The 7,255-nt window shown below is 43.8% G+C and overlaps 2 non-coding genes across 2 annotated transcripts; one reads left to right on the top strand and one right to left on the bottom strand.

The window, feature by feature from the left end:
* Positions 1–440: 440 nt before the first annotated feature.
* On the bottom strand, positions 441–547 carry LOC120256204. The gene has a single exon (XR_005535230.1). It is a non-coding gene; the product is annotated as a small nucleolar RNA R71 (small nucleolar RNA).
* Positions 548–6,912: 6,365 nt separating this feature from the next.
* On the top strand, positions 6,913–7,019 carry LOC120256203. The gene has a single exon (XR_005535229.1). It is a non-coding gene; the product is annotated as a small nucleolar RNA R71 (small nucleolar RNA).
* Positions 7,020–7,255: the final 236 nt, after the last annotated feature.

Here is a 7,255-nt window from a genome sequence, read left to right as displayed (position 1 = left end):
GAAAGAACCTATGCAAGAACAGTCTAATTTAGATGATTTGGAAGTAGAAGAATCTGAAAATATGGCAGAACAGAATGAGCAGCAGCGGACATTATCCGATTATGCCAGATCTTTAGTATTGTGGACACAATCGAGCATTGTGTGTCCCCCGATTACAGCTCAGAACTTTGAGCTGAAGCCGGCATTCATCCACATGTTGCAACAATCCGCACAATTTAATAGTTTGGCCGATGAGGATCCGAACAGTCATATAGAGAACTTTCTCGAGGTGTGTGATATGCTGAAGATAAACAGGGTGATGGATGATGCCATCAAGTTGAGGGCCTTCCTATTTTCCTTAAAGGGGATAGAGAAACTCATTACCTAGAGCCCCGATTACCACATGGGAGGAGATGGTAGAAGTTTTTCTTGCCCAATATTTCCTTACCGGAAAATCGGCAAAGCTTAGGATTGAGATCTCGTCTTTTGTACAGTTGGAATTGGAGTCTCTATTTGAGACATAGGAAAAGTTTAAGGAGCTCCTGAGAAAGTGCCCGCAACACGGATTTTCGGAGTGGATGATTGTTCAGCCCTTTTATAATGGTCTGAATCCAAGTACAAGGCAGCTCTTGGATGGGACAGCAGGAGGTACCTTAGGTAGCAAGACCCCCGGTGAGGCTCGTCAATTAATTGAAGAAATAGGGTTAAACAACTGCCAATGGAATGCCAAGGAGAAGAAAAAGGTGGCCGCCCTCCATGAGATAGATGCAGTAACCTCATTGGCGGATTAATTGGAATCATTGAGTAAGAAGTTAGATCTCCTAACTTCAAATAAAGTGGCGGGCATGACTACTTACACCTGGTGTGGTGGAGGACATGCTCCCGCCAATTGGCCGATCTCTATTGGTGATGCATCTTCGGTTGAGAATGTCGATTTTGTGGGTAATGGCATGAGGAATCAAGGAAACCCATACAACAATACCTACAATCTGGGTTGGAAAAGTCATCCCAATTTCTTGTGTAGCAGCCAAGGTCCACAAAAGACCATAGGGCCACCGGGTTTCCAACAACAAGCCCCAAACATGGAGAACCGAGTTTCAGGTTTGGAGACCCGAATGAACAATTTGGAGAATACCTTAACTAGGTTTGTACAATCATCTGATACAAGGTTCCAATCAGTTAAGGCTACACTTCGCAATCACACCGCCTCTTTGTATAATCTTGAAAATCAAGTAGGGCAGATTGCGAAGTCCTTATCGGAAAGGCCACAATGAAGTTTACCGAGTAACACCGAGACCAATCCTAGAGAGCATATGAAAGCGATCACTTTGAGAAGTGGTAATGAGGTGAGGGTAAGCTTCCAAGTGAGAAGCCAAATGAACACGCACCCGAGGTTACAGAGGTTGAGGAGGAAGCAAGCAAAAAGGAGGAGGTGGCACCCCCACCTTTCAAGCCAAGAATCCCTTATCCCTCTAGACTAAAGAATGACCAAGGGGATGAACAGTACAAGAAGTTCTTGAGTTTGTTCAAACAACTCCACATCAATATTCCTTTTGTTGAGGCATTGGTCCAAATGCCTAAGTTTGCAAAATTCTCGAAAGACTTATTGACCAACAAGAGGAAGTTAGAGGAGAGTGCTTCAGTGATTTTAGATGCATCTTGCTCGCCGGTTTTGCAAAAGAACATACCGAACAAGAAGAAAGACCCGGGAAGCTTCATCTTTTCGTGTAATATTGGCAATCTAGGTGAAGAAATGGCATTGGCGGACTCAGGGGCCAGTATCAACGTCATGCCATACACCTTCTTTCAAAAGCTAGGCTTGGGCGAGCCTAGGCCTACTCAGATGACTTTGCAATTGGCGGATCGAATGGTGAGACATCCGAGGGGCATCATCGAAGACGTGCTTGTCAAGGTGGACAAGTACATTTTCTGGTTGACTTTGTAGTGCTAGACATCGATGAGGATGCAGATGTACCCTTGATACTTGGGAGGCCATTCTTGCAGACTTGCAAAGCCCTGATTGACATAGATGGGGGAGAGCTAACATTGAGAGTCAGAGATGACAAGCTCACATACCGCCTTGCTGATGCCATGCGGTATTCTCTTGATTTCGATGATACTTTGTATTTTCTAGATGTTACTAATGAGATTGTTGATGAATACACGCAGGAAATGTTCAATCTGGATCCATACGAAGGCTTGTTCGACCAAGAGGAGGACAATGAAGAAGTAATGATGCTTGGTTCGACGGTAGAACTACCATCTACCCCGGGGATCTTGAAGAAGGTGCTTTGGAAATATGGGTGTATTTATGTTACTTTTATCCAGGTCGGGTTGTGAGGCCGATTATGAGAGAAAGAAACCAATGTGGGTCGTAATGCACTAATTTTGGAGGAAATCTTGCTAAAGGTTCAAACGCAAAGAAATAGGTCAGGTTCCCGATGCAGGAATGTGTGCCAACCTCCTCGTATTTGAGTTAGCATAACTATTTGGAGGGCCACAAGGGCAGTCACATTCACGCATTCTAACTTGTGCATATAGAACAAGATCTCCACCAACATGTCCGTTATTGAAGAAGCAAGGCGATCTACGACGTAAACGTGTGCCCATTCGTGTTACCTCGATGAAAGTATGGATTCAGGAGTATTTCAGGCCGATACTATAGCAGCACTATGGGCGTGTGGATTCCCGATACTATGTAGCAAAGATATTGTAGCAGCACTGTTTACAGTTGGCCGAGAAAACAGGAAACCAAAGAATCCACACGGGCGTGTGGAAATTCCAAATGGCAGTGTGAAAAATCCTCAGAGGCGCCCGCATGGGCGTGTGGATTCCTGATTCCAACCCTTTAAAAGCCTTTTTCAGCCCCGATTTCAGCATTTTTTTCTCCATCTTTTCCCCAACTTGAGAGAGGTTGGAGGCTAGGGTTTTGATAGGTATTGGCTAGGGCTTTGGAGAGGTTTTACGGCTCCGAAATAGCGTGCCATTTGGAAGAAGGTTAGTGGGAGAGCATTAGTCGGCACCGATCCGACGAGGTGTATCCTAGGCCAGATAATGGGACCCTTGCGACAGGTAGAGGACTCTCCACAAGACCATCGCCACGACTAATGAGGAAGTTTTTCTATGGATGCTTTGTTTTTACATTCGATTTCATTGATTGTATCTAGCTCCATGGAGAGCTAAACCCCTAGTGGGTACTTGGGAATTTGTGAACCCTAGGATGTATTCGTTTCATTAAACCTTTTTATGATGCTTTCAATTAATTGATGTTTATTGTGAGTTCCAATCTTAGAGACTTGATTGTATGAATACTCCCCTAGAGTGACACTAGGGTTGAGAATTCTTTTTGGTAACTCTTGTGAGTGAGTGACACACTATGAGAGTTAAACAAAGCTAGATTGGAGAGGGTTGAGAGGGTGAGTCGAGAGGTAGAAGAGTGTCCCCTTTCCCCTCTAGTGTGATTTATCCGACCTCCACGTTCCAGGTGTTCTTTGCGGCCATAGTAGAGTGAATGGGCTAAGGGATGAACTTCCACTGGGGCTTAGTTGCGAGTGCAACGGAGTGAAGCGTTGAAATGATTTTGGCATCTAGGGCTAAATTGTGGCTAGGGATCTTTCACCTAGACCAAATGGTTAGGTCTATACATTGGAATAGGGTTTATCACTTAGAATCCCTAGAGCTCATTGCAATTCTATGCGAGTGCGAGGTTGAGAGGTTATTCAATCTTTCCTTTGGGACATGTATAGAGTTAGACATGGTTGACCTTAGATTTGGGATCATGTAATTAAGGATTTCCATGACTCATTGTTGCATCAATTAGGAAGTATAATAGAGGGTTATTGCACTTGAAATGATTGTCCTAGGCAGATCAATATCCGGGTACCCCATCTTTATCGATTGCCTTACCTTCTCCTTTACTTGTGCCTTCTATGTTGTTGTGTTTATTTTCATTATTTCATATTTTGCCACACTTGTCACTATTCAACTTTCACATTAGTTAAGAAACAACTCAAGTGTCTTTATTTCCTACTCTCTGTGGATATGATACCCACTCATCTGGGATTATTACTTCGACACCCGTGCACTTGCTGTTTACACTCATATACGGACGTGTCAGAGTGTGAGAATGAAGAAGAACGAAAGGATTTTAAAGAAAACTTACGGCTCTTACATTTTTGTACATTCACAAGGGCGTGTGGAAATTACCCACGCTCGTGTGACTCCATAGGAAAGACCCATAGGGGCAAACGGACGGTCCTGTGTGCTTTAGGGATGACACTCAATCCTTCTAAATACAACCACACGAGCATGCAGAAATTACCCACGCCAATGTGGCCGACCCACACGGGCAGACGCATGCCCCTGTGGCTTCTCTGTCAATCCAAGAAAAATCTCTAAGTGTTTCATACGGCCGTGCAGAAATTCCACAAGGGTGTGGACCTTCACAGAACCTGCTCACAGGGTCACTCTCACGCCCTTCTAAATACAACCACACGAGCATGCAGAAATTACCCACGCCCGTGTGTTTATCATAGGGTTATCGACAGGGGCGAGTCCACGCCCGTGTGTCCTCTCGAAAAAAATCTCTAAGTCTATACACGACAACACACACCCATGTGGAAATTACCCACGGGTGTGGACCATCACAAGGTCGTTCACAGGGGCGAGTCCACATCCCTGTGTCCTCTCGGGAGGAGCTCGCAGTAGAGACCCACGGGCTTGTGGAAATTACACACGGCCGTGCGTTTTCTCTGGATGCCTTAGAAAACTCTACAGGCTCTGTAAAAAATTCCTGAACATATAAATTCACTCAGAGTCTGCCTTATCATACAAAGTATACCAATGAAAAACACAAAAAAACTCTCTCAAACGACCAACAACTTCGCCATAAACATTTAATCACAGGATAACACTAAAATGTCCACGAGAAAATCATAGTAATAGCATCTTAAAATCAAGACGCCAACACTTAAAGCCTTATTCATGCAAACAGTAAACTAAAAACTAGGAAAATAGTAAAAACTTGGGTTGCCTCCCATGAAGCACTTGTTTAACGTCACTTAGCTTGATGTATCTTGTCTTACCTCACGGGTGCTCATAGATGAAGGTTCCCCACTTACCCATGACATGGAAGCATGATGAACATAGCCTTTTGAAGGTAGAGGGAGAGTTGTCGAGATTGTTACCACTTAAGAGTTCATCTTCCGGAGCATCTTCTTCATGATACCCGGAGTAGATGGTACCTTCTCCTCTAAACCAAGTATCATCACCTCTTCCTTCTACATTTCTTTGTCTAGCAACTCCTCATACGGGTCCGGATTCAACATTTCCTACACATATTCATTGCTAAGTTCATCAGTAGTTTCAATAAAATAAAGAGTATTATCAAAGTTGAGAGAATATCACATGGCTTTGGCGAGGCGATATGTGAGCTTGTCATCTCCAACCCTCAGTGTCAACTCCCTGTTGTCCATGTCGATAAGTGCCTTGAAGGTGTACAAGAATGGCCTTCCAAGTATCAAAAGAACATCTACATCCTCATCAACATCCAACACTGCGAAGTCTACAGGAAATATGTACTTGTCCACCTTGACAAGTACGTATTCAATGATGCCCCTCGGATGTCTCACCGTTCGGTCCACCAATTGCAATGTCATCAGAGTGGACCTAGGCTCTCCCAAGCCTACCTTCTGAAAGAACGAGTATGGCATGACGTTAATAATAGCCTCCGAATCCACCAATGCCATCTCTTCACCCAAATTGCCAATGTTGCACGGAATCACAAAGCTTTCGGGGTCTTTCTTCTTGTTCGCCATATTCTTTTGCAACACCATCGAGCAAGAGGCAACTAAGATCATTGATGCACTCTCCTCCAATTTCCTCTTGTTGGTGAAAAGATCTTTCAAGAACTTGGCATACCAAGCATTTGAGACAACGCCTTCACAAAAGGAATGTTGATGTGAAATTGCTTCAATCTACCCAAGAACTTCTTGTATTGCTCATTATTTTAGTCATTCGTCAATCTTGAAGGATACAGGATTCTTGGCTTATAAGGTAGGGGTTCCACCTCCTTCTCTTTGTTAGCTCTCTCCTCAACCTCCACGACCTCGGGTGCTTTAACATTAGTCTTCTCACTTGGAAGCTTATCCTCAACCTCATGACCACTTCTCAAAGTGATCACCTTCACATGTTTTCTCGAATTAGTCTCGGTATTACTTGGCAAGCTTCCTTGTAGTCTCTCTGATAGAGACTTCATGATTTGCCCCACTTGATTTTCTAGATTGTGCAATGTAGCAGTATGGTTATGAAGTGTAGCCTCGACTAATTGTAACCGTGTATCCGATGATTGTACAAAGTCAAGGCTTTCTCTAAGTCGGTCATCTAGATTCCCAAGCCTAAAACTCTATTCTTCCATGTTTGGAGTTTGTTGTTGTTGAAAACCCAGTGGTGTTATGGCCTTTTGCTGCCCTTGGTTTCTCCATGAGAAATTGGGGTGGATCCTCCACCATTGGTTGTAGTTGTTGCTATAAGGGTTACCTTGTACCCTTCCCGAATTTCCCACAAAGTCTACTTGTTCAATCGGGGCTGAAGTAGCAATTGAAATAGGACAATCAGATGGCATATGTGAATCCCCACAACCATCACAACTCGTGATTGCGGCCACTCTTGGTGAAGTCAATGTATCTAATTTCTTGCTCAATGCCTATACTTGGGCTGCTAAGGATGTAACCGCATCAATTTCATGGAGTCCGGCCACTTTTTTTTTTTCCCTTGCATTCTATCGGTAGCTATTCATGGCCATTTCCTCTACCAATTATCGGGCTTCTTCAGTGGTCTGATTCTCCATTGTACCTCCTGTGGTGGCATCTAGAATTTGTCTTGTACTTGGGATTCAACCCGTTGTAAAAAGTCTGAATGATCATCCATACGGGGAAACCATGCTGTGGACACTTCCGCAAGAGATCCTTCAATCGCTCCCATGTCTCAAACAAGGATTCAAGCTCCATCTAAACAAACAACGATATTTCATTACGAAGCTTCGCCGATTTCCATGGAGGGAAGTACCTTGCAAGAAAAGCTTTGACCATTTCATTCCATGTCGTGATGGATGCTCGTGGTAAAGAATGTAGCCACTATTTTGCTCTTCCTTTCAGAGAAAATGGGAAAGCCCACAATCTTTTAGTATCATCCGTAACACCGCTAATCTTAAGCATGTCACAAACTTCCAAGAAGTTTTCAATATGGTTGTTTGGATCCTCATTGGCGAAACCATTGA

Source organism: Dioscorea cayenensis, unplaced genomic scaffold (genome assembly GCF_009730915.1).
Source record: "Dioscorea cayenensis subsp. rotundata cultivar TDr96_F1 unplaced genomic scaffold, TDr96_F1_v2_PseudoChromosome.rev07_lg8_w22 25.fasta BLBR01001337.1, whole genome shotgun sequence".
NCBI lineage: Eukaryota > Viridiplantae > Streptophyta > Magnoliopsida > Dioscoreales > Dioscoreaceae > Dioscorea > Dioscorea cayenensis.
Note: the sequence above shows the minus strand (reverse complement) of the source record. Positions and strands in the feature narration are given on the sequence as shown.